The 22,782-nt window shown below is 41.5% G+C and overlaps 1 long non-coding RNA gene across 1 annotated transcript in view; it reads left to right on the top strand.

Moving 5' to 3' along the window:
- Nucleotides 1-22,782, top strand: part of LOC116085755 — a 49,347-nt gene that overhangs the window by 1,660 nt on the left and 24,905 nt on the right. Inside the window, exons 2-3 of the long non-coding RNA XR_004116699.1 lie at nt 7,051-7,162; nt 17,225-17,341. This is a non-coding gene — a long non-coding RNA (uncharacterized LOC116085755). The remainder of the gene's footprint in view (nt 1-7,050; nt 7,163-17,224; nt 17,342-22,782) is intronic.

Raw genomic sequence — 22,782 nt, forward strand, 5'->3', positions numbered from 1 at the left:
TCCACGTGTCATAGCCCCCTCCACAGTAATAACTCCAACACACAGAAATGGCAGCCAGCACTGAAGAGAGCGAGAGGGGGGTGGGTGGGCTCACCAAGCATTATTTCAGTGCCAGGCACAGACACTATCTAGATTACTTTCACAAACTTCTGAGGGTTCTCTGTGCTGTATCTTTGAAGGGGTGGGGGAGAAATGATGTCTTAGCAAGATTATACGACTGGCCAAGGCATCCAAATCCCACTATCACTCCTGAAGCCATTTCTACTTCAAGCCAGCTGTTAGAACAACCACTATGTGCTAACCCTGGTCCCACTAGTTCCTTCCAGCACCTTGGTCAGATCAGCTGTAGCTTTATAACTCCATTTTCCAATAAAGTGCCTAGAGGAGACGGTCATACACTTAGGGAGGAAGGAAGAAATTCATCTCTCATGGGTTCCATGACACCACATCTCAGTAACACATCACAGGGCATGTGGCGTTTGCAAACCACCTAATAGAGAATCTCACTTCTGAACCCTTTCAAGCGCTTTAGATACCGATTCAGACTTTAGCTGTAATCTGTGTTTTCTGACCAACCTGGCTGTGTATAACTGTTTCGGATCTGGTCTCTTTGTTCACTGAATGGAAACTGTAACAAGCCACAACTGAGAATTTGAGGGTGAGCTGCTTTTCAGTGATCCAGAAGGCCACTCGCCACCTGAATCAAGGTGCCAAACACATTCTCCACCCTGAGATAGCTCTCCTTGACGTATTTTTGGGGGATCAAAGATTTGACGATTACTGTAACTCCTGCCTGTCTTTCCTCCAAGTTCTCCATTTTAGCTCTCCTGAGTGCCAGCCTTGTGTGATTGGCATGATTATGAGGCTCTGGCTGATAATGCAGTGTAAGTGTGTGTGCTGAGGAGGGAGGTTTGAACTCAGGCATTGCCTGAGTGAAGCGTTCTCTGTTTCAGTCAGGACAAGAAAGAAAACCCTGTAAAATCTCCATTAAGCAGACTGTCAGGCTCTTCAGACATCAAATAACTCTCACAAAACAACATTTTAATGATTTAAGTGTAAATTAATCAGAAACACATGGGCTGCATTTCTTTTGGAATACACAAGGGTTTTCAAACCAAAGGAGAAAGAACTTGGCAAGATGCACACAGTGCATAGTGGCCTTGCCAGGGAAGGAGTCCGGCAATTCTCCCTGCAGCTGAGCCCACCCTCCCCGGAGTTAGCATACATTTAGGAAAGACATTCACAGATCTGGGCACAGAGGGAAGAGTTTGAGAGGGAAAGCCATAAGCTGCCCCTTGTAAAGTGTCACAGACAGCAATTAGACCTCCAGAAATAGCTTCCTGCCCTAGCTTTTTAAAGACTGTCAATGATCAATGGGAGACACTTGAAGGACGTTCTGAGTGAACATTTTGGCAATTCACAGCAGGTCTGGTATATGCCTTCCTCAGGCATCAGCCAAGGCTCAGATGGGGCTGCTGGGATGCACACAGTCACTGAGGTGCAGCAGCGGAGGCTGTGGGTGTGACTCCTGCAGCTGCCCCATAGCTTGCACTTTGCTTTTGATGAAGACTCCCTGAGGTGTCCCCAAGCAGTTCTAGGTGTGAGGGGATGGCCTTGCTGCTCTGGGGTTTGGATCACTGGGCTCCTGGTCTGTAGTCCCAGTTGTTGCAGCTTCAGGCTAGTCACCTCCTTTCTTAGGGAAGTATCAGTTCACTGAGTGTGAATACACCCAACGTGAGGTGGGCTTGAGAAGATGCATGGAAGGGAGGCTGCTTGTCTGCGCTAAGGTGGGAGGCCAGAGGAGGCCCACAATGGTGTCGCTTGGCTCGCTTCCCCTGTGGTTCTGACAGTACCCTCATTCATTATTCAGAATCCTATCACGGATATTAAGAAAAATCATGTTTGGAAAGATTCAATTAGTCTCTTTAAACGTTTGACGAAAAGTGGCTTAAAATGCACACAAGGAACTTCTTAGTTCTAAGCAAAGAAATGGGGACAGCAGGGGTGAGCTCAGAGCCTCAGACTACAGTCAGGGAGCCCTGTTCAAAAGGCAGGGCTATGAGAATGAGTCTCCCCGTTTTTCCAGCCTGGAACACTGGGGTTTACATTTTCTACCATCGTATTTATTTTGTAGGTCTGAGTGAGTTTCTGGAACGCTACGAATGTGTCAGAAAATGTAAAGAATTTGGTCAGTGGGTTGTTCTTTTGCAGGGCAGGGGGTCAAAGCCTGAAACTCAGGCTTCCTCCTGAATATCTAAGAAATGAATAAAGAATTTGAGGCAATTTGTAATTACAGATGTGGTGAAGCACTACTATAATCCCTGTTCCCGAAAGAGAGGCAAGAGGACTACGAATTCAAGGCTAGTCTAGGCTGCACAGTGACACCTGAATCAAAAACCAAAGCAAAACAAAAATTGAATGTTAGGTCACTCAGCACCCTGACCAGGAATATGCCCGATACCATTAACTTCCGATCTTCCCGGTCATCACAATAATGTGGGAAATTAAAGGACTGCCCATGCTTCATCCAGGGAGGCTCAAATTCACTTCAGTGTGGTTGCTGAGTCAGAAATTGTGAAACCCCGCCTGGCACGATTGTATCATTTTTAATGCACACAACATAAAGTATTATTATAAGTGGAATTATTTTTCCTGATTCCTTCCTCAGCATGTATGGGAAAGGTACTGATTTTTATGTTGATTTTTGGATCCTGCTACTTTGCTGTGTTTATCAACTTTAAGGGTTTCTGACAAAAAGTGCTTAGGGTCTTTCACACATAATAGATATTGTTTGCTTACATATATGTTAAAAATAAACATTCTTCAAGAAGTAGTACTAGGAAAACTAGGTACCCTCAAATAGGAGAATGGAACTAGATTCCCATCTCTTATACTGAATAAAGAAATAGATTGAAAATGTATCAAAAAAAAACCTTCATGTAAGACCTGGAACTCTGATTCTGTTAGAGAAAAACATGGGGAAGGTGTGCCAAGAGAGAGATACGGGGAAAGGCTTTCTGAAAATCAGCTCAGAAAATAAGATCAAGAATCAACACATTATTTTGTGAAATTAAAAGATATCTATACAGCAAAGGACGTAATATAAGGAGACGACAGAGAGAACAAGAGGAAATCTTTACCAGCTACTTGTCTGACAGAAGTTTAATCCCTAGACTATATGAAGAACTAAAAACCCTCAGTGCTCGAAAGTCAGACATCCCAAGTAAACAATAAAATGAACAGACAGTTTACAAACAGCCAAAGAACAAGTGGAAAAATATTCATTATCCTTAGCCATCAAGGGGATTACATTAAAATGTCATTGAGGTCCATTCTGAGTCACCTCAGAATGGCCATCTTCATGAAAAAGGTTACATACTTTCAATCTTTGCACTACAGTACAAAATTTTATATATTTATGATATACAATATAATTTAATTAGATATACGGGATGCATAGGCTAAAAAATTAACATATATATCTTCTAGAAGAGTACCTGACAGATAAGAATAGATTTAAGGTTTCATGAGGGACATGGAAGGTGGTGCTCTGTAGTAGAGGGAACTTGCAAGATGACTTGTGACATTGCCACACATAGGTAAGGGGGTCTACCTCTAAGCCTGAAGGTTCACCCTCAAGTTCTCTTCTTTCAAATGTGGAAGCCGTAATGGATGTGGTGTTGGCCTCAGAGAACTTTTCTTATTGTCCTGGGACAGAGCAATAGGTTTCTCAGCACCTGCCTTGTCTGCAATGTTTAATTTGCTCTTGTTCTTCTCTTCATAAAGCTTCATGTTTTATGCATTTTTCTGCTTTACCTGTTGCTCTTTTTCACTGTACACCTGGAGAAGAGTGGCGAGCAATAACTATGCCACAGCCTAAAACTGATTATCTTTTTTTTGAAGTTCATTGCTTGACATTTATTAGGTATTTAATGGGGAGTTATTAAAATAATAGATTATTGACTGCAAGTGCTGGCTGACAGGAGCCTGATATAGCTGTCTCCTAAGAAACTCTGCTAGTGCCTGACTAATACAGAAGTAGAGGCTCACAGCCATTCATTGGACTAAGCACAGGGAGCCCAATGAAGGAGCAAGAGAAAGGACCCAAGGAGCTGAAGGGGTTTGCAGCCCTTTAGGAGGAACAACAATATGAACTAACTAGTAGCTTCAGAGCTCCCAGGGACTAAAACACCATCCAAAGAGTACACATGGTGAGACTCATGGCCCTAGTTGCATATATAGCAGAGAACAGCTTAGTTGTTCATCAATGAGAGTAGAGGCCTTTGGTCCTGTGAAGGTTCTATGCCCCAATGTAGGGGAATACCAGGGCCAGGAAGCAGGAGAGGGTTGATTGGTGAGCATGGAGAGAGAATAGGGTTTTTGTTTGAAGGAGAAACCGGGAAGGGAATATCATTTGAAATGAAAATAAAGAAAATATCTAATCAAAAAATAAATTTAAAAAATAGATTATCTTTATAGGTTTTAGATTTTTTTATTGGATTTTTTATTTACATTTCAAATATTTTCCCCTTTCTAGGTCTCCCATTTGGAACCCCCCTGTCCTATCCCCCCTCTCCCTGCCTCTCTGAGGGTACTCTCCCACCCACCCACCTACTCTTGTCTTCCTGTCCTGGCATTCCTCTACAATGAGGTATCGAACACTCTCAGGCCCAAGGGCCTCTCCTCCCACTGATGTCCAACAACACCATCCTCTGCCACATATGCAGAGAGTGCCATGGGTCCCTCCATGTGTATTGTTTGGTTGGTGGTCCAGTCCCTGGGAGTTCCAAAGGGTCTGGCCTGTTGACACTGTTGCTCCCTCCATGGGTTTGCAAATCCCCTCAGCTCTTCCTGTCCCTTCTTCAACTCCTCCATTGGGCACCACATTCAGCTATTAAAAACAATGACTTCTTGAAATTCTCAGGCAAATGGATGGAACTTGAAAATATCATCCTGAGTGAGGTAACTCAGTCACAAAAGAACACACACGGTATGTACTCACTGATAAGTGGATATTAGACCAAAAGTTTGGAATACGCAAGATTCAATTCACAGACCATATGAAGCCTAAGAAGAAGGAAGACCAAAATGTGGGTGTTTCAGTGCTTCTTAGAAGGGTGAACAAAATACTCACAGGAGGAAATATGGAGACAAAGTGTGGAGCAGAGACTGAAGGAAAGGTCATCCAGAGACTACCCCACCTGGGGATCCATCCCATATACAGCAATCAAACCTGGATGCTATTGTGGATGTCAGAAAGTGCTTGCTGATGGAAGCCTGATATGGCTGTCTCCTGAGAGGCTCCACCAGAGCCTGACAAATACAGAGGCAGATGCTCGCAGCCAACCATTGGACTAAAACTGACTATTATTGAACAAATTAGGTTGTGACTTTTGAATCCAGCCTCACTTAAGTTCTCAGAACATGGCCAAGATGAACCCAGATTCTTTGACCCAATATAGCATGAATGAACTCTAGCCCATTTCCCCATTAAAAACCTTCCTCTCTGAAGCCTTTTGAGTCAGAACCTCTGTCATGTTTCTCTCAGAATTCACATCTCCCAAACACCTATCACAGTGGAACATTAAGCTCTGCTTTATAACATTCTAGAGCTCCTCTAGCCCGCAGCTCCAAAGTCTTCCTGACTTCTCTCAATTCTTTCTGACTCCCCCCAAAACCATTTTCAAAGGCCAAAGAACCATATGGTCAGGTTTACCACAACAGCAACCCTACTCCTGATACCAACTTGTACATAAGTTACTTTTCTTGTTGCTGTGACCAAATACTTTATAAGAAGTACTTACAAGATTTCTTTAAAGGATGAAGAGTTTACCTTTACAATTTGAGGGTTACAGCCATCGAAGCAAGAAAGGCATAGGAGTTTGAGGTGGCTTGTCACATTTTATCTGCAGCTAGAAAGCAAAGAACAAACAGGAAGGGAGCCTGGGCTATAAAACCTTAAAGCCCACCACAACACTTTTCCCTATGAAGCTTCATCTCTCATTATTTATCAGCCTTCTAAATAGCACCAAGGCCTGGGGATCACATGTTCAAATTACCTGAGCCTATGAGTACATTTCACATTCTAATCATACCACTCATGCATTCCAAAGAGAAATTCCACTTTGTCATGTTGAATGGGCTCTTTAAAAATAGTTGAATTTAGTTTGTTAGTGTTCTGTTGAAGAGTTGATCCCTATGTCTATCATTAATATTGGGCATATAAATTTCTTTTCTTATAGTATCATTGTTTGGCTTTGATCATAAGTAATGCTGGCCCTACAAAATGAGTCTAGATGTTTTCCCTTCTTTTCAACTTTTTAAGAAGAGTTTGAGAAGGATAGATATTAGTGTTTTAGTCATGAACCTCTGGTAGTTTTTAATTTTTTTTGAATCTCTTTATGTATTACTGATGCACATTCAAAGTTTCCATTTCTTGGCATTAACTCTTGGTAGGTTGTTTACCTATTTCTTTAATGTTGTTTAATTGGTATAAATTTTACATAGCAGTGTCTTATGATTCTTCCTGGTTTTATAATATCAGAAGTGTCTTATTATCCATACTTTTATTTATTTAAAGGTCTTTGCCTCTGGATGGATATTTATGGTTTGTTCATTTATCTTTTTTAGAAAGATAATTCTTAGTTTTTTTTTTTTTTTTTTTTTTTTTTTTGTTGAATGGTCTATTTCAATTATTCTTCTTTAGTATTTATTATTTCTTTTCTTCTGATAACATTGAAATTAGCTTATCATTGTCATTATTGTTCTGGTTTGATTCCTTAAAGTCTTTTATTAAATTGCTTGTGATTCTTTTTCTTTCCTATTTGTTTAGTTCTGAGTTTTTTTGTTTTGTTTGTTGTGGGTTTCGTTTTGTTTGTTTGTGATAGAATCTCCCTATTCAGCAGATCTTGGCTTTTGACTTTTGAGCCTCTTAACTTTCTTTTTCTCTTATTTTTATTTCTGTGTGTATGTTTGTATGTGTGTGTATATATGTATGTATGTGTGTATGTATGTATGTGTATAATGGGTTCTGTATGTACATGTGTGTAGGTGCCATTGGAAACCAGAAGAAGCCATCAGATCTACTGGGGCTGGAGCTACAGGTAGTCGTGGATTGCCTGATGTGAATTCTGGGATGGAACTCCAGTTCTCTACAAAAGCAGTAAGTGCTCTTTATTTCTGACCCCATTGCTTCAGTCTCTCCAAGCTCCCTTTTTAAAAAGTTGTCTTCTCACAGCACCTTAGGATGAACAACAATATGAACTAACTAGTACCTTCAGAGCTCCCAGGGTCTCAATCACCAACCAAGGACCATACATGGAGGGGTTTGATTGTTCTGGCAGCACGTGTATAGTAGAGGATTGCAATTTGATCATCAATAGGAGGAGAGGAGCTTGGCCCTGTGAAAGTTCTGTGCCCCAGTGTAGGGGAATGCCAGGGCCAGTAAGTGGGAGAGGGTGGGGTGGCAGGCATGGGGAGGGGGGAGGCAACAGGGGTTTGTTTTTGTTGTTTTTGTTTGTTTCTTTGTTTTTTGGAGGGGAAACTGGGAATGGAGAAATTTACATGTAAATAAAGAAAATATCTAATAATAAAGAAAAATAATAATAATAAATAATTATATAATAATAATAATAAAAAAGTTGTCTTCTCTAAATTCTGTAGTATCATGGAGAATATAACAGATTCACTTGAGTAAAATGCATATTTTGTTCCTTTAAAGAGTCCTGATCTGCATTAGATCTAAGATGGCTCCTGGAACATGGGTAAGCCAGCAAAGAGGAACTGAGGCCAAGGTGGTGGCTACTTCCCCCATCTTTATGGAAATCCAAATAGGTGACAAAGCTGCCTACTCCCCACCCCTGTCTTTCTGAGTTACCTCATCAGGCAGGGATTTTATTGGGGCATCATGGTGGTGGGGTGAGATAAGATTGGTGGAGGATTTAGGGGTTTAGGATTGGCTCAAACACTTTATATACACTGAGTATATGTGCTGGGCAATATACTCAGATTTGCTCCCTGATGCTGGTCTCCAGAGTCTGATTTCCCAGGATTTATCACATGACTAAGTTGCCTTTCATCCACCAACCTTGGTCCTGTTCCCACACCCTGACACATACTTAGACAATGAACACAGCAGAGATAGCAAATGAGCCTCATTTAAACCCTTCCTCAGATCAAGGAACGCAATAGAGATTTACAGCATTGAAGGCTAAAGGAGTGGTGGTTGGGGCAAAATGTCTTTGCATTGACAGTAGTAATGTATGACCATCTGCAAACTTTAAGACTGTTGGAACCAGTTAGGGTCTCAGTCTAGAAATGAGGGTTTTCTGTGTTCTCTACCAATTCTCTAGTGTCTTAGAACTGCAGCTCCTCCCACCTCCATGTAGCATTGTGTTGAGGTCTGCAACATCTCTGGAGTATCTCTTGGTTTTGGCATGAGGTTCCAACTTCTTTTGGGTAATGTTTGGAATATCAACCACATTTTGGATGTGTGAATGAGCCCACACAACTTCACTTGGCTTGTTGGCACTTGCACAAAATTGTCTCCTTTCACAAAATTGCCTGGAACCAATAAAAGGCAGCTCAGTCTCTGAAATAACTTCATGGTTGTTCACCACCGAATGTGAACTCAGACAAGATGTGATTGCCAGAAATTTTATGGTTCACAAATGTAGATATACAAAAAAAGGGCCTTTCTTTGTTTATTGAAGAGATCTCAATGTTTTTATAAACATGCATAATTCTTACACACAAAGCCAACTTTGTGATAATGTATTTTTATGGAGTTAAGTCATTCCCTCTTCCCCACAAAAAGGGGCATGAAATGAATTAGTACTCTCTAGAAGTCTTTACAATTTATAGTCTCCATATTAGAAAAAAATGGATGAGTAAAATGAGCAGCACAAAGAATTGTAAGAAATGCTGCTCATTGAAAATAGTAGGAAAAACTATGAAGTAAGACAAAGAACTAAGAAGAAATGTATAACGAAAAGTAGAGATGTAACTTGTGGGCAGTTCAATGAGATGGTCCCATTACCCATGACCACCAGTCAGTAATCCTACATCACGGCGCACATACTGCTGACTGCTCTTTAAGGCCACAGCTGTCCTTGAAGAACATATTCACTCTTGTTCTACAAGACTGCTCTACTTGATATTTCTCTGTGGACTGATATCCACCAATGTGTATATCCCCTTTGTAATGTTTCCATTATTGGGTCCACCTTTTGTTGTAGAGACATCCTCCCCTATTTACTCAAATACAGACCTTGGATTTTGTGGAAACAATACTGGTGACCAAACAACACCATTGCGTAAGTGCTTTCTTGCCCTGCCCTGCACATAATTACTTTCAAACTGGCCAGTAACTCTGCTGGCTTCTTGTAAATATGGCTTGAATTCATTAAGAGCTCCTGGATTTTCATCAGCTGGAAGGAATGTCAATGCAGACAAATGACGCATTTTGACATTAAAATTTTTGTCATTACTCTATCATGTGGCCAATCCACACGTCGAAAATTTCCACCAAATGCATTGGGTTGAATGGAAAAAAACCAAACCCGATTGGTAACACATTGACATTCACCTTTAGAATCCTTGTGAGTATCTGATTTGATGTGTGTCATTATAACCAGGGAATCAGATGAAATTTGTTTTCTCATTCAAAGTTTGCAAAATATTTAAATAGCCATCCAGATTCTTCACTTTCTTTTCAAAACCGGAAATGAATGGCTAGGATTTACAATTTTCCCTGATGGGTCACACATTGCATATATCTGACTTAAACATAGTGGGAGCAATTTTGAAAGCAAAGCATGCAATAGTTTGTCTATGCTATATTCAGTGGTTACTGTAAGAAGTATGTCTCTTTTAACAGCCAAATCATTAATCAAGACTATACTCACTACTCAATCTGCTTTGTAACATGGGAGGAAACTCCAATTAGCAAATGTCTTTGAGCCAGATGGGTGCTACTCCCTGACAAAGGACGTGACACTAAGTATGTAAGGGGTGCAGAAAATACATGATTGAATAATTTGCCAGAACCAGAGAAAGCATTAGTTCTTCACCAGAGTTCAGCTTTCTATTCTTTTTACATAGTACTTTTGTTTTTTATGAGAATGACTGTTTTCAGGCTTCAGGCTTTCAGAGCATCAGTATTTGAAACATTAAATATTTAACTATGATGATCTGGGATTTTTATCTTTAAGAGGTTTTTTGTCTCAGGATTTCAAAGTCTGAGAGGTTATGAAGTTCAGAATCTTTTGCTTTGTTTTGTTGGTTGGTCCCAGTTTACTTTATCAGTGAGTTTCATATCTTCAGTTTTCATATTGCTATTTACTTTTATTTCATTGCAGCCCCAAGAATTCCATTTAGCATTTCTTACAGGTTAGATGCATTTCTTGTGAGTCATGCAGAATGATCATAAACTTACCCATGTTTTGTTAGGCTGTGACTGTCTTTTATGTCATTATCCCTGTCTCTCATTCATTTCTAAAGGATAGTTTTACTGGGTATAGAATTCTTGGTTGGCTTTTTGGGGGGTATTGTTTTGTTTTTGCCATTTGGCTTTTAGTACTTTGATTTTATCATCCCATTGCATCTTTTAAAGTTTTAGCTGAGAAACTAAGAATCTTGCACAGATCTCTTTTCTTTTTCTGGTTTCAAAAATGCCCTCTTCTCTCTTTTGACAATTTGTTCTGTTCTGTGTCTCATGATGTCTTTTTTTTTTTTTTTTTTGAGACAGGGTTTCTCTGTGTAGCCTTGGCTGTCCTGGAACTCACTCTGTAGACCAGGCTGGCCTCAAACTCAGAAATCCACCTGCCTCTTCCTCCCAAGTGCTGGGATTAAAGGATGCACCACCACCGCCTGGCTCATGATGTCATTATTTGGCTTTTTTTCTTTCTGTAGAGATGTTTAAGCTTTAAGAATCTGGTTGTACATATCTCTCACACAATGTAGAAATTTTATCTATTCTTTTTTCACTTTAATTTTTTTTTAAATTTAAAACCATAACCATAGTGTCTTTTTCTTCTTCTCCTCTCTTCCAAAACCTCCCATAATTCATGTATCTACTTCCTTAATGTCATCTTATAGATACATTATGATATTTCATTTTTCTTTTTTGGTTTCTCTAATTGCATAATTATACTTGAAATTGTTCAAAACATTAGAAAAATGCTACTGCTCTTTCTCCATCTTCACTGGTTTTGTTATGTATCTTTCAGTTGTGTGGTTATGTTCTTCATCTATAATTTCTATGGTTCTTTTCTATGATTTCTTTTACTATTGTTATTATCATTATCATTATTATTTATTTATTTAACTTCTGACTATGCACCATTTCCCCGATTTCATTTTGCTTGCCTGGCTCCTTACCATCCCCATAGCCTTGAGTTGGTGTCTGTGCATTTCAGAAGTTTAAATCTCTTTTCTTCTTTGAAGACTGGATTCAGCAACTAAAAGTCCTTTCCTTTTGTCTCCTTGTTGGGTTTATGAGGTAGTCTAAAGATCAGTTGAGTGGAACTGAGTCATGTAGCTGTTGTTGAATCTGTAGTTGCATCTGTAGGCTTCAGTGCTCCTGGTTAAGATATACTGCCTATTTATGGTTACCAAAATCTTAGAATTATGGAGTTATGAGCAAGGAGCTTTCTGTTCTCTCACTTACCAACCCAGACATCTACCTTCAAGATGAGTATTACCATAACTAGATATTATGTGTCATAATATTCCTTTCTTTCTATCTGTCCTATCCTTTGTCTGCTCTGTTCTGGTTTTTCTTTTCCCTGACTTTTAGATTAAATTAAGTTAGAAATAGCATATCCACTGCCATTTCTTTCTATTTATAGCTGTAATTGGTTTGTTATTTTACAGTTCATTTTATGGTTTAACTTATCACTATATAGCTTTTTCCTGTGTATTATAAGAAACTTTTAGTAATTTCCATTTTCTTGCTCCTCATCTCTATATTACTGTTGTCATTAACTCTCAAGTATACACTATAATCCCATATTCCACAGGTTTTACTTAAGTAAGGAGCCATCCATACTTTTAAAAACAAATAATGATGAAGGCAATCTTAGATATTTAACTATATAGTTACTATTTTAGGTGCCTGTGTTTCTGTATGCTCCATATTTCCTCAGATATTGTATTTGTTTGTCTGAATCACTCTCTTCAATATTTATTTTAATATGGGTTTGCTGGTAGACAATTTTTTTCAAAGTTTTATACATAAAGAAATCCTCGCTTTACTCTTGTTATTTTAAAAGATATTTTTACTAAAAGCAAAAGATTCTGTGTAATTTTGAGGACTAGAAAAGTCATAATTAAATAACAGCTTACATATGTTAAACTGTAAGTAGTATGAACTGTAGAGAGCAAGGCTGAAAAAAGTTCAGACTGGCCTTGAATTCAAACTGCTTTAAATCCCCCAGGGCTAGAATAACAGGCATGAGCCACAATGCCTGCCCAGGACACTAGTGTCAAAAAGAAACATTGGTAGCCTGTGATCCCATACAGCTTTCTCCAAAAAATACTTGGAATGAGATTTTTTTAAAAGTTCGACTATGTAGTGTGTGAGGAGCTCTACATCAGAAAGTGCTCATGACTTCCTACAATCTCAGAGTTTGTTTAATAACAATAAATTCACAAAATGGCAGTTTCAGAGGCTGAATTTGCCTGATAATCTCACTTTCCTTGGTAATTTGGCTTAGGCAAATGCATTTAAAAAATTCTATCTTAATTACTACTTTAAGTCTTATATGACATATCACACAGTAAGTCTCCCTTCCTCCATCCATCCATCTATCTATCTATCTATCTATCTATCTATCTATCTATCTATCTATCTATCTATCTATCTATTGAATGGTAGAGGTATATATAGATATCTATGTGGGTTATAGACTGGATACAAAGGATTAAAGAAGTCACAGTAGTTTTTCAAGAGGTTGCAAGAGTTGATAGACATGTAAGTAGAATCTGAATTGATAAGTTATGGGTTCCAAGATCCCTGCAGAAAAGAAGCTACTGCTATGCAGTCAGGCTGTGGATCACAGGTGGAGAGCAATGAAGCCTAGAGGATTCCAGCAAAGAGGTCCAAGTGCAGGCCTAGGCTGTGTCAATATTATGAACCAAGCAGAGCTGAATGCCCGGGGACAGTACAGAGTTCTCTGCCTGCTGGTATTAGGAGCATACACCAGGTGTCAGATGGCAGGCTGATGGGGCCATTGCCACTGTAGTGGTGACCATCCACTTCTTTTGTGGGGCCTAAGGGGAGGGAGTTATAACCCTTTCCTTGGTCTAGTGTTTCTGATAAGTTCTTATACTTGATTTCTCCAATATGATTTCAATGTACACACATATGGCCACTGCAGTCTCAATTCACTCAAATAAATTTGAAAGGTACTGTCATATTTACTATTATAAATGGTGTCAGTTCATGAGCAAGCCAGTAATAAGATGGAGCAGAGGTTTGCAATGAGGTCTTGTCTTTGGTCCTCTCTGTGCTGTTATGAGGGTTTACAGATGGGGTCACCTCCTGAGCGTTGGTGCCTTTGTCTGTGCATGATGATAACATGACCTTCCCAAGCAGCCCTTCAGCTCTGTCTGCTCATCTGTAGAGTGAACTTTATTGAATGCTCTCTAGGCCTCTTTGTGGTTTGTCATCTCCTCCAGTATGCCTGTTGGATACCTTCTTCCTCAGCCTCTTGAGCTACAAATACCTGCTTTGAAATTTCAGGACCATCTTGCATCTGTTTTTTCTTAAAGTTGTATATCTCTATCCATCTTTGTTATAGTCAATTATGTTTTGGCCTTGGATCTTCTGGAAAGCTGTTGAAGGATGTACCTATAACTAGCTTGTTTCTGGGCTCCACAAGGAGATGTGCGCAATGCTTCACAAATTCCACAGCTCTTCACAGCCTGTAAACCATCGTGCCACTAAAAGAGTGTCTGCATGAATACTATTGGGGGAAGTAATGGTGTGAACACTTTAGAAAGCCCCCCTTGGACTCAGATAAAGATCATTACTGAAATGTCCTTAACAGGTTTGCATAATTCTCATGCTCTAATACCTCTACTATTACCATCAGCAATCATTCTTAAGTACATATTGGGGTATAATTATTGATGAGAGTCTGAGACATCGGCCTGAAGACCAACATATCAGGTTGGGAATCTAGAGTCTAGCATTTCTTAGATGCTTGGTCTTAAGGAAGAGTCTTCTCCTCACCAAGCCTCAGTCCTTACCTCTTTGACTGTGAGCTTGACATGAGCCGGCTGAGGAAACCCTGCCACTGAACCCAGGCCCTGGCTTAGCCCTTAAATATTGTTATTACACTACTTTGTATCTCTGTCACAATGAAATGTATATGGCTTTTCACAAGTCACCCCTTGTCTTTAAACTCTACTGTTTTCCATATAGGTGGATTGTGATAGAATTCAGCTCTACTATTTGATAATAATTCGAGGGACAAACTATAATTTAGACTTGGGGCTCATCATAACAATCTGTACAGGTTTTTACATGCTGCTGCTCCAGAAGTATCTCCCAACCTTTGACAGCTGAATCCCAGGTCCCTGTTGGTCCTCCTGTCTCTTCTGCCCGAAGCGCTGGGACTAACTAGATGAAGACATCCTCTTTAGAACTTCGAGAAGAGACTCAAGATTCCAACCCCTTCTGGTTGTTTAGTGGGTGCTTTGATTTATCAAAATGTGTGTGCTTCGGATCTGCAGGGCCCCTCCCAACTCTGATACAATCTCTGCCAATTCATGCTTATGTGAGACAAGAGATGCAGGGGAAAGCTGATGGTGAGCTCTTCTCTCAGAAGCCCTATGGACATCACTTGTTGTAGGGCAGAGACCTGGGCCTGAGGAGTAGTCAAAGCTCTCATCCTTCAGCACAATCAGAGCATTTTATGTGGCTTGCCTAGGTTTGTTTCTCAAATCTGTAATAAGGGAGTTCAATTACTCCTCAGCCTACTATTTGGCACCATATAAAGGTAGTGGATGCTTATTGGTGACTTGAAAGTGTTACAGGATTCTCCACACACTGTAATCAAAACATTTTATACCAAACACTGAGAAACAATTACACCAAAATAACTTTTTTACACCAACTTAGAATTTGGAACAGATATTATTTATATAGTAGGGTTTGTTACTGAGTATGTTTTGGTCTTCAATTAAATTCCTTTTAAACTCCGGCTCCATGGCACAATAGCTCCGGAATTAGTAATAATACAACATTAGTTACACTGGTGGGTAATGGCTTTATTTAAAATAAGATGAAGTGTTAACTCAGTGTCTCCCAGGACTAAGTAAATGTCTTTAAGCAGCTACCCAGAGGCCGCAGCCATTACTCGCACTCATTAGATTGGTGGCCGAGATACATAGAACAATTTATGTTTTGTGTAGGAGTTTCTCCTTGCTATTATGTTTGAGCCTTACAACTCCTCTGGGGATCTTTGCTATAGCTCCTTTTACTGGCAGAGGAACTGAGAATCAAAGACATTTGTTTGCTTTAAATCCCAGCACTCACAGGAAATAACAAAGCCAGGGAAGCTATGAAGCAACCCAGGGTTCAGGGAAAGGGTCTGCTGCCAGACTGTATGCTGTGTGGGCTCTATAACTACATACAATCAGGACATATGAATGGGAGTCAGGCCTACTTCATGGAGATAGGCTATGCAAAGTGTTCAGCATGGGATTAGGCACTGGCACATAATGAACTTGGACATTTTTCATTTTCCACTTCATTTTCCATTGGAGCACTTGGGTGTTGACAAACACAGCCACAGGCAGCTTACAATTTACGCATTTCTCCAAACCACCCAGGAACGTGTTCCTTATAACCCAGTCTGAAGCTGACTACATTGCCACTTCCCTCCCATCTTGTGTGCCCTGAGTGTCAGGAACTTTTCTCCACTCTCCCTTCTCCTCCCTCTGACCTGGGAGCCAACATTTCATCTCTTTGCCTTGCCCCAGCTCTGCAATCTCTGGACATGGCATGTGGCTATGGGGGACGGTGTTATATTGTGTCAGAAAGCAAGAGAAGAGAAAAATCTCACAGGGAGATGCTGCTCATCCTTCCTGAGGCCTCTCTCCTTTACTTAGAGCCTCTGCTTCTGTCACCCTCGCCGAGCTCCCCTGGAGTGGCCTTTGCCCTGGATTGAGGCAAATACTTGTCCTGTGGGCTCAGGCAGACACTACCATCTGAGAAGTTGGCAGGAACACAGATTCACTTGTCTTCCACACTAGAATACAGAATAAGAGCACAGATGTGGAGCAACAGGCACTTTGTGCTCTTAGGAGTCCTGTGGGCAATTCTGATGTTTGTTCAGATTTGAAAACCACAATTTTTAAAAAAAAGAATGTGAAAGAAAGCAGAGAGCCTGAACATTCCACTTTGATCCTCTCTGAGCACCGTGTTGACCCTTCAGGCTTTTCTCAAAGGCTATATGCTGGCCCAAGAGACTGGAGCCTGGGGCTGGAGGTACTAAACTAGCTAACTTTTGCTTTGTGGAACAGGAGGGGCCTAAAGAGGCATCCAGTCTGCTATTTGCCAAAGGCTGACCATGAGCTATGCGCTTGGGACCCACTGTTTCATTTAATTTCTATTTTAACGTTCTTGAAAGAGATTTTATCTGTATAGTTGGAGACTTCTGGAGTTGTACTTTGAGAAAGTTAGAGAGAAAATAGAGGAAGTGGTGCTGATGCAGGACCTTGGAGAACACAGGCTCTGCATAAAGTAGGGGGAGAGCTCATTTACTGAATCCTTATGCTTCGGGACAAACTAAGGACTAAAAAGGAGAAAGGGCTTGCCCAAGATCATGCAGAAAGCCAATGTCTACCAATGCCTAATGACATGCTCTATTTATGCCTTATCGATAGACAATTGCTTACATTTTAAAGCTGTTTTGAATTTTGTATGTTAAGATAAATTTGGATTTATAGAAAAGATGCAATAATAGCATTCTCTGACTCTTCTTCCTGCTTTTTCTCCCTTACCATCATTAAGACCATAGGGGAGATGCTTTAACTCTGAGTTCTGAGTAATTGTGGATTTATGCTCAGTTATAAGAAATATTATAGGCACTCCCTGTGTAGCCTTAGGGGCATTTTGCCTAACAGGAATATCCTATGCAGGAGTTATATGGTTGTTTAAGCATTCTCTCTCTCTCTCTCTCTCTCTCTCTCTCTCTCTCTCTCTCATATTCAGGCTCAACTTTATTCAAGCCGATGTTCTCGGATTTCCTCTGAAGAGACACTTGGACCTTTCTGCAAGAAATTTCTAAGTCCTCATGGGTTCTGGCATCCATTGTACAAGTAGAAGAAGGTGGGAAACTCATACACACAGGGTTGTAGGAACTGGAAAACCTGAGGTGGTCCGTGGGAGGGATCCAGAGCCCAGAGCCAATCTCCATGGAATACCTAGCGCTGGAAACACATCCTGTCTCCACAGCTGAGCCAAGCATTAGAACATTCTTTGTACTCCTTTGTTCGATGCCGTGTTCTTCCTCCCTGTAGGTGTTCACTTCAGCCACTAAGGACATGGCTGAATGAATGAACTCCAGGCAGGTGTGTGTCACAGAGGCAGTGTTCATTAAAAGAGCAGCTTTCATTGCTTGGACACAAGGATAACCAGGGCTGGCCAGTCAGAAACAAAGCCAAGAAATATGTGCCTTACTGAGGGAAAAAGCCCCTAAAAGCTGTCAGGGGTGAAGTACACCAGAGTGAGTCTCTGGAACTGGGGCAATGGTAACTCTTTTAAGTTTTGTGAGTCCTGGGACCTTGTCAATCTGTCCTCACAGCTCCGACTTACTGTATTCCTGGGGAACTTGAAAGAAATCCCATTCATGTGCTCCTGGGTAATTTATATGGTTTTCAGCAAAATGCCACAGTTGTGTTATGAGCTACTGGATGTTGATGGCAATGCTTTCTTTGTTCCATTTGGAGTCCCATCCCTGATGGAAAGCCAGCTGATCCATTACAGGACAATGAGCAAGAGCTAAGGGCGCAGTGTCTGAGGGTGGTGTCTGTCAGAGCACTACAGTGTCCAGCGAGGAGTGGGAGAGGTCACGAGCTACTAGCTCTGCCATGCTGGCGGGCAGGACCTGGGAGAGGTGGAAACAGCTTGGGGCTCCAGAGGAGCGGAGAGGCTTCTGGTGCAGAGGCAAATGGGGGTCACCAGGTGAACACCAGGCTTGCTTCTTGTTCAGCTTTGGTAAGTTAACTTTCTCCCCAGGACCTTGTCGTCCACCTCTTCTGCAGAGTGCCTTACTGGAATCCATGACCTCTGTGGACCCAAATAGACTATTCACTTGTTTGAATGAGACTTTAGTGTCTCATGAATATTATTTGGCACTGCCTTAATAGATGTTTTTCCAAGAAATATGTTTCACTCACAGGCTCAATGAGAAATACATTTTACTCAGTAATCTGGCATGGCGCATACTGAAAGGGAATTTCCATGGATCAACAGTTTCCCTTCCTATAGAACAGGCCACTAAAACATTGCAGAGGTTTTCTTACAAAGGCCGCAAGGCTTCGCTGGGGGAAGGACCGTCCACAGAAGCTGTAATGGGAGACCTATAAGTCCACAAATAACAACCCTGGAGACTTCAGCTCTTGGAGTGGTAGGCAGAATTTGTTAAAAAGAAAAAAATGGGTTGCACCTAAAAAGAAGATCTAAATATAACGAATGAATTTCACATCCTTGTAAAACAGGGCCAGTCATCCCAGGCATTATTTTAAGTGAAGAAGCTAAACATCAAAGGCAAGTGTTTTATGGTTTCATTTATATGAAATTTCTACAAAAGCAAAACAATAGAGAGACAGGAAGCAGACCAGAGGCTTGCTGGGGTAAAGGAATGCGCAAAGGGGAGGGGTGCTGTGTGGGGGAAGGAGAGAGAGAGAGAGAGAGAGCTCTGAAACCCATGATAGTTGCCCATCTGCATAAGCTTAGAAAAGCCTGCATACTGTACACTGGATAAAGACAGGATGGGAAGGCTGAGGCTATGGGACACATGATAAACACAGGATGGGAAGGCTGAGGCTATGGGAGGCATGATAAACACAGGATGGGAAGGCTGAGGCTATGGGAGGCATGATAAACACAGGATGGGGAGGCTGAGGCTATGGGAGGCATGGGGATTGACAAAACTAAGCCCAACATGGAGATGCCAGATGATTCTGTTCATTCGTGTTGTGTTCTTCAGACATGCTGAGTTTGGTCTAACCTCTCAGTACTTCACTGTCTCCTCACACTACATCCACAGTATCATTAAATCACATGTGGGTTTATAAACAGTTGAAAACCATAAGAATAGGTGAACGCTGCTTAGATTTATCTTGGAAACTATTTTTTTTTTTTTTTACATAAGCAGTAGGGTTTTAAAAATCCAAGCAAATCTTATAGTTTTTTTTTTTGTTTTTTTTTTGTTTTTTTTTTTTTTTTTTTTTTTTGTATTTTGTAATGTTTTTTAAAGGCAAGATCTCACTGTGTTGTCCAGGATAACTTTTGAACACTTGGGCTCAAATGGTCCTCCTGTCCCCACCTGGGGAGGCTGGGATTGTGACATCAGCTGCCTATATGCTTCTATACAATAACCAACAAATGTCATCAATAGACCATAGCAAGATGTGGTTTCAGGCACACTCGGTCATGTTTGCGGCTGGTTCTGACTATGTGTGAAACATAGGGAAGGCAGTTCTCTTTAGGCTTTAGGATGGGAATTCGCTATCTGTAGCCTAGTTCCCGGGGCTTCTCAGCAGCTCTGTGGCCCCAGGCTTTTTTTTTTTTTTTTTTTTCCAAGACAGGGTTTCTCTGTATAACCCTGGCTGGCCTTGAACTCAGAAATCTGCCTGCCTCTGCCTCCCATGTGCTGGAATTAAAGGCATGTGCCACCACTGCCCTGCTTCTGTGGCCGCAGTCTTGCTCCAGTTCCGTCAAGAGCATCCTCTGACCTCCACCCTATACCTGCAGAAGCAGAACTTCTCCTCTGGCATCTTAGTGTTTCAAGTATCATACCAAGTATCTCCCAGTATCAAGTCTATTTATGAGCCTTATTTGCAACCATACCTTTTGGGTATTCAGTTTTGAGAGTAGTCCTTGTTAGCATTTCCTTTAGGCTCTGCCCAACAGTTACCTAGCAACAGCCAGATACCCTTGTAGAAAAGGATTCTCCCTCCTCTCTCTCAATGTCTCTTTCAATGTCTCTCTCAATGTCTCTCTCTCTCTCCTCTCTATCTATTCTCTCACCCTCTCTCTCTTCCCCAATTGTCCCTGGCCTTTTCCCCTCTTTCTTCCTTTCTCCTCTCTCATTCTATCCTCTGTCCTCCTCCCTCTGCCTCTATCCCCTTCTCCAGGTCCTAAATGAACTCCCTTTTATATTAGGCCTATCACATGACTTAATTGTCCAGAGTGATACATTGGCAGGGTCATCCAAGGCCTCCCCTCACCCAGCTATTTTATAAAACACAACAGTCCCAAAGAACTGGCTTGTAATAGTCAGGGTTTCCATTGCTGTGACAAAACACCATGTCCAAAAAAACAAATTGGGGAGGAAAGGGTTTATTGGGCTTACATTTCTACAGCACTGTTCATTATTGAAGGAAGTCAGGACAGGATCTCACACAGGGCAGGAATCTGAAGGCGAGAGCTGATGCTGAAGCCGTGGAAGAGTGCTGCTTACTGGCTTGCTTTCCCTGGCTTGCTCAGTCTGCTTTCTTGTAGAACCCAAGAACCACCAGCCCAGGGATGGTACCACTTACCATGAGCCGAGCCCTCCCCCACTGACCACTAATTGAAAAAATGCCTTATAGCTGGATCTCATGGAGGCATTTCCTCAACTGAGGCTCCTTCCTCTCTGAAGATTCAAGCTTGTGTCAAGTTGACAAACAAAACCAGCCAGTCCCTAATTTATGATGAAAATGCCAGTGCTTCCAATTACACATACATACACACACACACACACATACACACACATTATATGTGTGTATATATGTATATATATGTACATATACATACACATACACTATACATATACCTATGTGTATGTCTCAGAGAATAGGGTTTTGTTTCAGTAACCACAACCCTCAGCTTCAGAGCTTCAGACTGGTGAAATAGTAGATAGAAGGGTAGAAAATCTAAAGTTCTAAGTATCTGTATTGACAACCTCAACCCCTCTGCTTTTAAGTCTCCCAGACCCTTTTAGCAAACTGAAAAATGTCTCTGTTATTCTTCCATTGTTGTGATGAAATTGGCTCAGAAGTAACTTAAGGGAGGAGACATATGTTCTGGTTCATAATTTTAGAGAAATCTCATTCCATCAAGGTGGGGAGCCCTGGCAGGAGCATGTGGTTCTGTATATGGTAGGAGGGTGACTGCCTTACAAAGTAGTACCAGGAAATGAACAATGTGCGCATGCGCACACACACATACACCCACAGGGACAGAGACAGATAGACACACAGACACACACACAGGGGGTAGAGACAGAGAGAGAGGAAGAGAGAGACAGACAGAGACAGACACAGAGGGAGACACCCACCCACCCACGGAGACACATACAGAGACAGAGAGACAGAGACAGACACACAGAGATAGAGAGAAATACAGAGAGACAGAGACACACACACAGACAGGCACAGAGAAAAAGAGAGAGATACACAGAGACACAGAGAAAGACATATACACAGAGACAGAGAGGACTTCAAAGGCCCTCCCGAGTGACTGCTTTGTGCCAGGCAGGCTCTTAAATGCTCTCTACACTTCACGGTAGTGCCATAATCTGGGAACCCAGAGTACAGCACATGAACCTCTGGAGGATCTCTCTTTCTCAAACCACAACAGAGGCCACCATCCACGGATGCTGCAGTTGCCTGGCTGCTATTAATTAACCCAAGTCAGCCCTCTGGCTCTTGCACTTTGAACCCAACAGCATCATTTATTTTTGTATAGTTGAAGCCAATGTGTAGCTCTCTGCTCTAGACTCCCAGTATCTTCACGTCTGCACCCAGTTACTGAATGCACGCCATTATTTCACCAAGATGTGCATCGACTCAAACTTTACTAGGGAAGCTTTTGCAATATGGCATTTCCCAGTATCCCTACCTTTAGTTAACCTTCAGATTGACTTGTGCACCCACTTTTCCTCTTGCACACCTGCTCTCTGAAGGAGAACCCTCTCCCCTGGGTTCAGGGTCCCTCTCCCACCTCCAGCCCAGGACATCTTCTTCCTCTCTGCCCTCTGTAAACACCGCTGTGGCTGCTCATTCCCACTGCACAGAGACTTCAGTCTTCCTGACACAAACGTGTCATCCTTCTCCATCTCTGTGCATCCCCTCCAGCTGTCCCCCAGCCTCCCTCCACTTTCTTCCTCAGTGGAGTCTCTGGAACAGCAGTTCCCAACCTTCCTAACACTGTGTGTGATCCCTTAATACAAGTCTTCATATTGTGGTGACCCCAACCATTTGTTGTTACTTTATAACTGCAATTCCACAAAAGGTTTATGTTATGATTCATAATGTAAATATTTGCATTTTTCTGATGGTCTCAGGGAACCCCTGTGAAAGAGTCACTCAATGCCCCTAGTGGGTGTGGCACACAGGTTGTGAGCCACTGCTCTAGACAGAGGACTGCTCCTCCCTGGATGGTGAGCCACTCTCTGGCTTTTGTCTCAGACACCACGAAGGATCCTGAGTTCCCAAGCCACCCAGTCAGCCTTTCTTTTGCTCATGCCTCACTTAACCATATGTAGTTGCACCCAGTTAACC

Source organism: Mastomys coucha, unplaced genomic scaffold (genome assembly GCF_008632895.1).
Source record: "Mastomys coucha isolate ucsf_1 unplaced genomic scaffold, UCSF_Mcou_1 pScaffold12, whole genome shotgun sequence".
Taxonomy (NCBI): Eukaryota; Metazoa; Chordata; class Mammalia; order Rodentia; family Muridae; genus Mastomys; species Mastomys coucha.